This window comes from Ascaphus truei, chromosome 13, assembly GCF_040206685.1.
Source record: "Ascaphus truei isolate aAscTru1 chromosome 13, aAscTru1.hap1, whole genome shotgun sequence".
Taxonomy (NCBI): Eukaryota; Metazoa; Chordata; class Amphibia; order Anura; family Ascaphidae; genus Ascaphus; species Ascaphus truei.
In genome coordinates this window covers 46,388,031-46,401,965 of record NC_134495.1, presented here as the reverse complement: position 1 = coordinate 46,401,965, position 13,935 = coordinate 46,388,031, and positions in this window count along the sequence as shown.

Here is a 13,935-nt window from a genome sequence, read left to right as displayed (position 1 = left end):
CTTAAATAAAGGATGGGGTGCTCCTCACCTTGAGACTCCTGGGAGAGTACCGCCCCCAGCCCTACCTCAGATGCGTCGGTTTGGACTAAAAACTCTTTAGAGAAGTCAGGTGTGACCAACACTGGTTGGGCACAGAGAGTTTCTTTCAGGCTTCTAAAGGCCTGTTCGGTTTCGGGGGACCACTTTACCATTAGCGGCCCTCTTGCTTTTGTGAGGTCGGTTAGTGGGGTTGCCTTAGTTGCAAAATTGGGAATAAACCTTCTATAGTAACCAATTAATCCCAAAAAGGTCCTTACTTGTTTTTTTGTAACTGGCCTTGGCCAATTTTGTATCGCCTCTACTTTGAGTGTTTGGGGTTTGAGTAAACCTCTGCCAATAGAATACCCCAGATACTTGGCCTCCTCCAGACCAATAGTGCATTTAGCGGGGTTAGCAGTTAGTCCGGCAGACCGAACTGCGTCAAGCACAGCTTGGATCTTTGGAAGGTGGGATTGCCAATCTTCACTATGGATTACCACATCATCCAGGTAGGCGGCAGCATACCAAATATGTGGTTTTAAAAATTTATCCATCATTCTTTGGAATGTGGCGGGAGCTCCATGTAAGCCAAAAGGCAGCACCCTATACTGAAAGAGGCCGTCTGGGGTTGAAAAGGCTGTGTTTTCTTTTGCCCTTTCTGTTAGGGGAACCTGCCAGTACCCTTTTGTTAGGTCTAGGGTCATGAGATATCGGGCTTTGCCCAGTCTCTATACCAGTTCATCAACCCTGGGCATAGGATATGTATCAAATTTTGACACCACGTTTAGTTTCCGGTAGTCATTGCAAAACCTTGTTGTACCGTCTGGCTTTGGGACTAAAACTATAGGGCTGTTCCACCCACTTTGGGATTCCTCAATTACGCCTAGTTTTAGCATTTTTTTAACCTCTAAACTCTAGCCTCTCTTTTGGCCTCTGGGATACGGTACGGTTTAAGGTTAACTCGGACCCCCGGTTCAGAGACTAGGTCGTGTTCAATTACGCTAGTTCTACCTGGCTGTGTAGAGAAGACTTCTTTGTTTCTTCTCACTAAATTCTGGACCTCTCGTTTCTGATGAACGTACAGGGTTTCAGCTATGCTAACCTCTGGGTCAGTTTCTCGATTCTCTGACGGACCTGGGGGTACTAGGGTTAACAAGACCTCTCTATCTTTCCAGGGCTTAAGTAGGTTTATATGGTAAATTTGCTCAGGCTTCCTCCTACCTGGCTGTCTCACCTTATAATTTACTTCTCCCACTCTTTCCAAGACCTCATATGGCCCATGCCAATTAGCAAGGAATTTACTCTCTACGGTGGAAACCAGAACTAGTACCCTATCACCTGGAAAAAAAATTCTGACCCTAGCACCCTTATTATATGTATTCCTCTGTGCCTCTTGAGCTTTTTCCATGTGTTCCCTCACTATAGGTAGGACTGCAGCTATGCGGTCCTACATCTGGGCAACATGCTCTATTACACTTCTGTAAGGGGTAACCTCGTGTTCCCAAGTCTCTTTGGCTATATCCAGTAAGCCCCTTGGGTGTCGGCCATACAATAGTTCAAACGGGGAGAAGCCTGTGGATGATTGGGGAACTTCCCTAATGGCAAATAACAGGTATGGTAACAAACAATCCCAGTTTTTCCCATCCTTATCGACTGCCCGGCGTAACATGCTCTTTAAGGTTTTATTGAACCGTTCCACTAAACCATCTGTTTGTGGGTGATAGACTGAGGTTCTGAGATGCTTGATTTTTAGGAGTTTACATAACTCTTTTGTTATTTGGGACATAAATAGTGTTCCCTGATCAGTTAAGATCTCTTTAGGAATTCCGACCCGGGTAAACAGAACTATTAACTCTTTTGCTATGTTTTTAGCAGAGGTGCTACGTAGGGGAACTGCCTCCGGATATCGGGTGGCATAATCTAATATTACCAGTATATGCTGATGTCCCCTACCAGACTTTATTAAGGGTCCTACTACTGTAGATCCATAGCAATCCGGTCAAATGGTACATCTATTATGGGAAGGGGTACCAATGGGCTACGATACGCTTTGAACGGGGCGGTGATCTGACATTCTGGGCATGAGGAGCAATAATTTGTCATTTCTGCCAGAACCCCAGGCCAATAGAAGCTTCGGAGAACATTTTCTTTTGTCTTTTCCACCCCTAGGTGTCCCCCCAATGGGTGACTATGTGCGAGGTGTAATACTACATTACGGAATGTCCGTGGTACCAACAATTGTTTAGTTATAATTGATTTCCTTTTATCAACCCGATATACTAGATCATTCTCTACCTCGAAGTAGGGGTAGGCAAGTGACCTATCTAGTTGGCCAGGAGTACTATTCTGGTCCCGTATATTCCCCCTTGCTTCCGCTAATGTGGGGTCTTCCCACTGGGCCTTCTTAAAACTCCCAGGACTGACCTCTAGGTCAGCGAAGGTCTTATCCTGTTCTGGGGTGGTAAGTGCCTGTTCAACATCTTGATTTGGGGTATTCCCTACCAAGGTAGCCATGGTGAAGGGAATTTTACAGCACTCATCCTCTTTCCCCTTCTTATTTGGGCCCTCGTCAACCTCTATTTCTGAAAAAGGGAAAGGATTTGTTTCTTCTGTTACTTCGTTATGGTCCGCTATTGAACTCTGGGCGCTATTCTGAGAGGAAGACCACATTTTTAGAAAATGGGGAAACTCGGTCCCTATTAACACATCATGTGCCAGCTTGGGTACTATACTCACTTTGAAATCTAAAGAACCAAACTCTGTTTCAATAAGAACATCAACAGTGGAATATTCGTGATTATCCCCATGTATACAACAAATTGCCACTCTTTGTGAACTGTTTACCTGTTTTTTCTCAATGGGCAACAGGTATTCGGACACTAGTGTGACCATACTCCCAGAGTCAAGAAGTGCCCGAACCCTCTTACCATTTACCTTTACAAATGCCCACAGATGGTTATTCAAGGGGTCCTCTGGGCTAGGGCCCATACATTGGGACCACAGCGAATAAGGTTCAACGCTGTTGCATTGCATTGGTTCAGCATTTAGTGGGCAGACTTTCGTGGTGTGGCCCCTCTCATAACAATTTACACATTTAGGTACATAGTCTGTGTCCCAGTTAGGGCCCTTTTTCGGCTCCCCATGTTGGCTGTTGCCCTTAGTGTGCGGGCCACTGTTGCTGGTGCTGTGTGAAGGCGGTCGTCGCTCTTCAGCCCCCCTTAACCCTGGTACCCTTTTACCGTCTCTGGAAGAGTCCTGGAACCTTGGGTAGTGGGGATGCTCCATGACTATGGGTTGCGAGTGCTCTTCTGCTGCATTGTACCTTTCTACGAGGGCCACCAGCTCATCTGCATTGTGGGGGTCACTCTGACTGACCCAACGGCGTAGGGCAGAGGGAAGTTTCCTCAAGAACTGGTCCATGACCAACCGTTCCACGATGTGGCTTGCTGAGTTGATCTCTGGTTGTAGCCACTTCCGAGCGAGGTGGATGAGGTCATACATCTGGCTTCGGGTGGCTTTATCCAACGTGAAGGACCATGCATTGAACCTTTGGGCACGAACAGCCGTGGTTACGCCGAGGCGGGCGAGGATCTCGAACTTCAATTTTGCATAGACGTTAGCTTCGGCTGGCTCTAGATGAAAGTAAGCCTTCTGGGGTTCGCCGTTTAAGAAGGGTGCGATTAGACTGGCCCACTCAACTTCTGGCCATCCCTCTCTCTGTGCCGTGCGTTAAAACGTGAGAAGATAGGTTTCAACATCATCCAAGGGCCCCATCTTCTGTGGCTTGCCCTGGTCATTTTCGGGACTGGGGCTGCCTCCGCCAGTGGAGTCTTATTGACAGTCCCTCTCAGGATCTCGAGTTCCTGCTGTAAGCCCTGGGCGAACTGTTGTTGCTCCTCTCTCAGCAAGCGGTTTGTCTCTTGCTGGTTTGCATTAATCTCTTGCTGGGCTATTAGCAGCTGTTGCTGGGTTGCATTCGCCTTTTGCAGGGCTGCATTCACCTCTTGCTGGATTTCATTCGCGTCTTTCTGGGCAGCGACATTGCGTACCAGCGCACTCACCACGTCTTCCATCTTGTTTGGAGAGAAAAAAAAACTTTTTTTTTTAAAGTTCTTTTAACCCGCAGACCTTTTAGTGTTCTGCCTGCATTCTCCACCATATGTGACAACCGGCTTACTCCGGGGCTCCGCCGTCTGTCCGGGACTGTTAGAACACGGTCTTTTAGGGTAGGTTAAATGACGAGGCTTCCTGCCTCCAGGCTCTTGGGGGAGAGGGCAGAGGAACCAGGAAATCAGTCTTAAATACCTGATTTCTAATTAGCAGGACAGGTGATAGAAATCAGGCAGCAGACAAACTCTGGTTTGGATCCCTCATCCCTCAGTTCCAGCACTTGCCAAACTGTGGGATGGAGTGCATTTATTATGAGGCTGCTCTTCCAGCCTAAACAGGATAGAAACTGTTCAGTATCCTGGGAGCCCTATATATGGAATTTATTACAGTACCATCCCCTGGTTTCTGTCACAACTGTTAATACTCATATGACGGATAATAAATAACTAATAACCGAGTTATTTCATCCATGTGTTTTCCTGTTGTGATAAAGAGGATATAGCTCTTATCAGCTCTGTTGAAAATTATTTATCTCTGTGAAAGGATTACTGGTAATTGTTATTCAACATTATCATCTTTTTCGATTCACAGATGGAATCCTTATGGGTATGATATACAGTAGGTATTGCTTTGACAGATATATAATGGGTTCTAGATTGCATCATTAATTAGCACTTGTTCATAATTTGCTGATTTAACTATTATATTGATGAGTTTCTGTATTCTACATATGCATTTCTTTTTGGTTATACCTGCTATTTGACTTAAGTCATATTGACTATCTATTTTTAAACACATGAAAGCATTTATAACTAGGTGTCACAAGTCTTCTATGTTTGACAAGCATCTATTGTCTATGATAGTATTACTTAATATCCAATTTATCATATATATTTAAACTATTTAAAACACGTCCATTTCTGATAGTTGGTTTATATACTATTTAGACTTATCATGTATTATGGATCTTTTATCCAATATACTTTGTACTATGTGTCCTATTAGTATACATCTAAGTACACATTTAACAGTTGTACACCTTCAACCAACCATCTAGCTTTTCATTAACATGGAGACTTGTGCACATCCAATGGTTAACACTACACGTTTTAATCACCTGTATATGTTTCAGGTGTGTTAGAGTTCAGAGGAGGGGCTATATAAACTTTATTTTGTGAATTGCCTCTAGTGCATTCTTTACCCTTGTGGCACACGTCTCATCATTCTGTTCACTTATTTGGTCCACCAGAAGTGTTGTCGTCCTACAGTGTAAAGAAAAACAGAACAATTTGTTACAGTAAGCAAATTAAGCATCCCTCCCTCAAATAAAGCATCCCAATAGGCTGCACTGTCACACACTAAGTCACTCCTACTGTACCACCCAATCACTGGCATAAAAGCTGGTGACATACTGTACTGTTGATGCTTTGTGTGTGTGTGTGTACTGTAGTAAATGCAGGATTATTAGTTACCACAGGCATACAGAACACACAGGCAAACACAGGCATACAGAACAATACAAGACGTTGTTAGAGTTACAGTATGGAGGACAAGAAGTACTACTGTACTGTAGTACAGTAGAACTGTACTTAGTAGTGACGGTCGGATTTCTTTTGACATTTTTGACCTTCCCATGCGCATGATAACTAACAGTGCTTTTTGCCAAAACGAAGCCTTTAAGCAAGTAACCAGCGGTGGATCTGTAAAATGCAGTGTCCATTCTGGTACATATCCTTTATTCTCAAGCTGAGATCTTTTGAAATCCTTTTCTTTGGCATCGCTGCTGTTAGAAAAAAAATGCGAGCACACAGAGCAATTCTATGTGAATTCGATGTGTATTGAATGTGCATTGACTACACAAAATGGATGGTGTATTTATACATTAATTTAATGTGCCTCAACGTCACTCGACAGGATTAGTACACAGTACACCCACTTTTAACACCTGCACCTCGTGTCCATGCCCGTGAAAAATTTCAAATAAAAGGTGAGACAAATTGCATAGACTCTCACACACTGATCTCTATCTGAACTTGCTCTTGTCCAGATACTGCATTGTGCATTCGTCCTTCTGTTTCCATGGATCGCCCTCGATTCTACGGACGCAGGAACAAGCTTGCTTCTGCCGTGCCGGCCAAGCGAAAGGCGTAAGCTGTTTCCCAGCCAAAACCTAAGCGAAAACCAAAGCAGAATAAAGAAAATGTTCCGAAGGCTCCAAAGGTTAAGACCCCTGGGTCTTACTTTGTGAAGAAGAAATTGTGTGCCCTTAGCACAGTGCAAGTCAAGTGGAGTCCCGATCCTCTCTTTGCATCCCCCCCCCTCACCTGCTCCACAACCCATCCTGAGACGCTGCTGCTCTCCTGTCAACCCCCTGCTGACCTGCTCCACAACCCATCCTTGACGCTGCTGCTCTCCTGTCAACCCCCTGCCGACCTGCTCCACAACCCATCATTGAGGCTGCTCTCCTGTCAACCCCCTGCCGACCTGCTCCACAACCCATCCTCGACGCTGCTGCTCTCCTGTCAACCCCCTGTCGACCTGCTCCACAACCCATCATTGAGGCTGCTCTCCTGTCAACCCCCTGCCGACCTGCTCCACAACCCATCATTGAGACAGTTCTCCTGCCAACCCCCTGGTCACCAGCTCCACCAACCATCCTCGACGCTGTTCTCCTGGCCACCCCCTTGTCACCTCCTCCACCACCCACCTATGCAGATATCTACAGCATGGATCAAAAGGTTGATCTTCTTTTGGAGACCATGTTGAGTATGGATATGCGCATGGAGAAAATGGAAAGGAACATGGAGAATATGGGAAGGAACATGGAGAAGATGGAAAGGAAGATTGAGAAGATGGAAAGGAAGATTGTGGGGATGTATTCTTTCCTGCGAGTTCCTGTCCCTGTACCAGTATGTCCAACGCAGGAGCAGGAGGGTGACCTGCATTAAGTGACCTTCACGCTTCCCTCACCAAGCTCCCAACGCTCACCCCATCAGTCACCAGATCGTCTGTACCAGTATGCCTTTGAGGACGAGATGACAACTCTGGTAAGGCCACGACAGGAGGAAAGCATCCTCCCAGACCGCCTACCCTCACCCGCTGCCAGAAGTACACCAGCACCCAGGATTGTAACGCTGCCGGACAACATCTTGACCGACCTGACCCAGCACGCCCGGGAGAAATACAAGACTGGAAGTGCTGGTGCAGCCCATAAATTTGCCCTGTCAATATTTAAACACCACATCAGTTTTGAGATGTACAGCCGGTGGACCCACAATGTAATTTATGAAGGAAACAAAAGAAAGAAGGCTCTGCCAACAAATTTAAGAAAGACCATTTTGAATGAAGTGGAGCGTTATTTCCGTGCTACCCCAACAATTATGAGAGCTGTGAGAGACACTATAAATGGCCTGTTGAGGCATACAAGGGCTCGTGCTTGGAGTGGCAACCCTCTTGCTAACAACTTTTCCCAAACTCTACTGTAGTGCAAAAGTTTACAAAAAAATATTGTTATTGTTTAATCATGTATTTCTGTTAATTAGGCCCAGGTAAGTATGAATTCGTTTTTGCAACAAAAAAAGTGTTTTTAAAAAAATCTTTTGAAATAAATACTGTATTGTTATTGTTTTAACCATTTATTTCTGTTAATCAGGCACAGGTAAGTATGATACAGGCACTTTACAACACTTTACTGTATGGAACTCAAATTAACTATGTCTGCATTTATTCTTTCTTTTCATTTTCAGAACTGCCGCAATCAAAAAAGGAAGGTGGGGGGGATGTGTAAGATAATAGTACAGTGTGCATGTACAAACCAGCCTGTATCTTACACAACCCCCCCTCTCCCACCCTCTCTCAGTAGTTACTGTATAGAAATTCATGTTTGTCAAAAAAACAAAAAAAAATGTTTTTTAAAAATCTTTGAAATACTGTATTTTCAGAGCTGCAGCCCCCTCTCTCCCCCCATCTCGCAATGCCATAACGAAGAGAAAGACAAGAGCTACTGTGTTGTATTTTTGTACTGTATTATGCATTAAAAAATAAAATCTATTTTTTAAACCGACCCTATCTTGCAGACCTGAAATTCTTATGAACAGTTCAACAAACAAATTATTGCACTTCACATTAGTTTGGGAAAAAATATATAGAAAAACAAAAAATGTTTTATAAAAATTATTATATTTTTATTGTTTAATCAATCATTTCTGTTAATAATGCAATACAATTCTATAGAAAAATACTATTTTCCTGCATTAAGGATTATCCAACATGTCTTCTGCCCAGCTCATGATAATCACGCAACAGTACATTTACGTGAATGGCTCTGTTGGAGGGCTCTGTTGTTGTGTTGTTGATAAGATTTGAACTTCAAGTTGACTTGTTTTGTTACAGTAGAATAGCAGTTTTAGAAGGGCTTGCTTAGCTAGGCCTGTATCTCACACAAAATGTTAATCTTATTACTAGTGGGGGGGGGAGGAGTGTTGTATTGAAGAAAAGGCAAGTTAGAAGGGTTTAGCTTATCGCACTTGCACATGCGTGGCATGGTGCATGGTTTGTCAGAGGTGTTGATAAGAAGTTGAAATCCTTGAGCCTTGTGTGTGTGCGGGGGGGGGGGGAAGGGGGTGCGAGCTGTATGAAGTTCAAAGCTGTACTGTAGTTCAAAGACATTGTCAACGGGTCATCATAATGTTTTCATCCCCACACCGCCAAATAAAAATCACAGTACTACAGTATGCCACCCACCTTAGAACGTATATGACTAGTCTGGAATTAAAAAGCAACAGTGCTTTTTGAATCTCATAATATCCATAATTGCTATGTAAGCCCATGGCGATAACCCCCCAAAATATATATTTGTAAAACTTGAATTAAAAAATAAAATGTATTTTTTGACCGACCCCCTATTGCAGACCTGAAATTATTATTAACAGTTCAACAAAGCATTGCACTTCACATACTGTAATGTAATGCAAGGGCATTTCTCTTACTGTACCTGTTATTATAAAAAAATGTAAAAATGAGACATACAGCACAGTACAGTACACATGCGCATACCAGTAAAAAAAAAACAGTAGTACTGTTGCAAAAGTTGAAAGCATTGAATAATAAATAATACAATCTGTATAGAATAAAAGATATCCATTTTTATTTTTGGTGTTTATTAGAAAAGTTGTGAAGATGACAGTACTGTACAATGTAAAAAAAATTGAAGATTAAAAAAGCAGCATACTGTATAGTATAAGGTTTTCTATAAAGCTCAGAATTGTTCTATCAATAAAAATGGCACTGTCACTAAATGTTTGCCTACTTGGCAAACAATGCGCAAGCAACTTTAAAAAAAAGCGATATTGGAGGTCTATCCAAATCCCTTCTTTTGTCTTTTTCCGCTTGATGTCAAAGTTTCTTTTCTGGGGAAAAAGAAACAAATATGCTATTATTGTAATACAATACCGGTATTGCGCATGCGTCAAGTCGTGTCATTGGGAATTAAAGCAGCCGTTCAAGCAATATCCTATATCTGTGTCTGTAGGATGAGAACAAACTTCTGATTGGCTCTGACTCTTCAGCCCCACACTCTCCCTACATTTTTAAGCTGCAGCGTCACGTACTTCGACGGCCAATCAAATCATTCTTCAAAGTGCACTCAACAGAGAAACATCCCCTCAACTCGCATACAGTATTGTACAGTATTGTCCCCTTAACTCGCATACAGGATTGTATTGAAGCACTGTAAAGTACGTACAGTATTCTTTAAAAAATTATTTTGTTTTGACACACGCAAGCTTGAACTGCAGCTCTAAACTTACAGTAATACTGTCATGTACTGTACAGTAGAGTGTAATACAGTGTAGTACATTACTGTACTGTATATTTACCTTCATTATAAACTTTGCCAAACGGGAGGTGATGACTCACTGTGACTCCTCAAGTCTGCATTATAGTTGACAGGTGACAGCTGACCTGGTACACTTGTAGTTGACAGCTGATGAAGCGGGAAATCTTTTTGGTACTGGTAAATGCAAGCTTGCTGGTACTACCTGTATGCGAAATCATGCTCAGGCTGGAAATTTTCCAGGTATTCAGGCAGGGACAGGTACAAAGGATTGCCGTTCACCAGGTTATCACTGATGGTCGGACCGGCCGGTGCTGGTGCTGTTGCCGGCACATTGCTGGATTGGGATTGACGATTCTTATATGGGTTAAAACCGACCTTTCTTCTTCTGAAATTGCCATGGTCAAACATACTGTGAAATTCTGGCATGACACCCCAATACCTGCAAATCTCTCTGGCAGGAGGGGCAATGCGAAAAAAAACACTGATCGTTACGTAAGGTTTTTCTTATCGGACACTTCCACCCATGAACGTCTGGTGAAAACTTGTAAAAATCGTAGTTCGAAATTAAATATTCATATATTTCAGATACAGTCGCCATTTTATCTGCTGCAGCCTTTATTACTGAATATATTAAAAATGCATAACTACAGTCAGGTTTTTTATATGCCTGTGGTGTAGCCATAATGTCCACTCAGCTCAGTTGTGCGGGGAAAGAAAAAGGCACACATTGAGTATTTAAAGCTTTTTATTAAGAACGCCTAATTTGATAACGTCTTCGAAAAATCAAGGTCAATTCACAATGGGCCACTGCAAGTATGTACCAGTATAGACGTGGGTGCTATCTGTTTTAAACACCTGCACCCTTACATTGTAGCAAAATACTGTATACTGTAGCACTGTACCATGCATTACAATTCAATACATTTAAAACCAGAGACATAACATAAAACACAGACAAAGCTCAGTGCACATCCAGAAAAACTTATATACGGTACAGTGCCTAAATATACATGTATAAATAACTAATAAATAAAATGGTCTTTTAGTTTAACATTTTGGCCAAATTGTTGTAAGCCCTTGTGCCAACTCCACGGCAGACCACGTTTCAAGGGTCCCTACACTAAAAGCAAAAGAAAGACGGTGCAAAACAGCGCTAAAAATAACAATACCCCTATTGGGACACACGTGAAATACAATTGAAATAACAATGGTGGCAGCCAGACAGATACTGACAGTACAGTCAGTGGGATGGCATAAGGAAAAAAGAGAATGCCGGCGCCATATGTGACAATAAAAATATATATATAAAAAGTCCAAACCAAATAAGTGGTAGTCCAATTGATGTCCTTAGATGGTCAGTGGGTGAACAAACGGACTGTGGAATCTCTCCAAGGGATGGTGGGATATGTGAAAATTAAAGAAAATGAATTATGGTGCAGTATATCAGTCAATGCAGATATAAAACCATGAAACATATAATATTAACAACACAATACAAACATGACACACTAGACAAACTAACATTAACACAAGCCAGACTATAAATTAATGAAAAGCTATTTATTAACAACTATTGCAGGGTTCCGTGGTATGCAGACATCAATCCGGGGTGGGGGGTAAAACCGTTGCCCTACTCACACGATTTAGAAAGTTTTCAAGCAGTGAGGCTGGAGACACAGTCCTTGGTTGTCGCAAGATGGTGACCGGAGTCTTCTCACTGGCGTCCCACGTGACGGGGATGCAGATTTATTATAAATCATTTATAAATCATTATAAATCATTTTTCCTGGCAATGCACAGGTTATTAAGAATCTATATTAGTGTAGGTACCCTTGAAACGTGGTCTGCCGTGCAGTTGGCTCAAGGGCTTACAACAATTTGGCCAAAATGTTAAACTAAAAGACCATTTTATTTATTAGTTATTTATACATGTATATTTAGGCACTGTACCTTATATAAGTTTTTCTGGATGTGCACTGAGCTTTGTCTGTGTTTTATGTTATGTCTCTGGTTTTAAATATATATATTGCCATGCTCAGTAGCACTCCTCTGTGAAACGTATATGCTTATTTTTATGTTGTGGGTATTTTGGGGGTTCAATATGAGCTTGTAGGTGTTCTGTATGTTTTATATATCTTGTTCAGCTAGTCTTAGCTGATTGGAGGGTGGCAACCTCCTACCTAATTGAAGCTCACCCCCTCCCACATTTAAATGGTTAAAAGCTCACTCCATGGCATCTCCCACTCTCAGGGGAACTTGCCTGCTTACAGTGTGATTGTGACAAATCTATTACAGAGTGCTTTTCCTGGTAATGTACAGGTTAATAAAAGCTTCAATCATACTTAGAACTTTTGCAACTAATATTGACAGATTTATTATAAATCATTCTTCCTGGCAATGCACAGGTTATTAAGAATCTATATTAGTGTAGGGACCCTTGAAACATGGTCTGCCGTGCAGTTGGCTCAAGGGCTTACAACAATTTGGCCAAAATGTTAAACTAAAAGACCATTTTATTTATTAGTTATTTATACATGTATATTTAGGCACTGTACCGTATATAAGTTTTTCTGGATGTGCACTGAGCTTTGTCTGTGTTTTATGTTATGTCTCTGGTTTTAAATATATATATTGCCATGCTCAGTAGCACTCATCTGTGTAACTTATATGCTTATATATATGTTGTGGGTATTTTGGGGGTTCAATATGAGCTTGTAGGTGTTCTGTATGTTTTACAATTCAATACAATTCATTAAATGCATTAATTTCTGCCACCTGGCAGATACGTAAAGAATAGCAACCACATTATAATTCATTAACCTCTGCCACATGGTGGATATGTGAAGAATTGCATCCAAAGAAACGAGAAACCAATTAAATTAAACAGATCAACCGCGTGTGGCTGTCCAGTGCCGGATTGCACGAACGCGGCATAAATAGTGGTCAAAACACGGAAATACCGAATGGAATACAGCGGTGAACATAAAAACTGATTTGAGATCCGTTCGAATAACGGCCGTCCCATCAGTATGCAATGTCTGTCCATCAAAGGATACCAGGACATCCAAAAAGGAAATTTGCTTATCACTCCAGTTTTTTGTGAAGCGCACAAGTGTGGGAATTTCTTCCAGGTAGGAATGGATAGAGAAGAGACTTCTCTGCCAGTGCTCAAAGTGGAATAAATTGCTTCTCTTTAGGAATGTTTAATAGCTATGTAGCCTAATCATCAATTTCAATTGCACCATTTGTTGTTGGAGGATCCAGGAAAATGTATAGAGAGTAAAACTGTATTAAGGTCAACTGTGCTCATAATTGGGGGTGTGGGTAACACATAGAAAAGGGATGTCATGGGAACCTAAATAAACTAGGGACCCTGACTCCTATCTAAATAATAACTCCAACAACCCTTAGAGCTAGACCATATGAATAAAATACCGTGTCAAAGACAGGTTACTCACGACCCTTGTACATGTGGTCCTTCTGGTTCTGGCGTGCTCTCAGCCCGACATATGTGAAAATGGACAATCACCCTGGATAGGGGGAAAGATGGCGGTGCACAGCGTGCCAACAGGTGCCTCATGCGTTCCGGAAGCAGGAAGTAAAGCGGAAGCTGGATGGCGATTTTCAGTGCAAAAATTTAATAAACAGCAATGAACAGCAAAGACATAGTTTTAAAAAGAAAAAATCATCTTGAGAAAGGACTCTGACGCGTTTCGTGCATCCACTGTAGCTCGAAACGCATTGGTGGGGGCCCTAGGGCTCGTTTTGCTGCTATGCACTGATCCATTAAAAGGGTTTTATTATGGTACCCACTCTCCTGCAGTTTTTCCTACTGTTTTAAGTAGTGCTCCAACTCTCCTTACCTGATCTTTATATAGTATATGCAAGTGATCCAATGCTAGGTAAAATCCATATTTAAATGCTGTTTTCTGTCTACCCCTAATCAAATGAAGTGTTGCCACCTAGGCAGG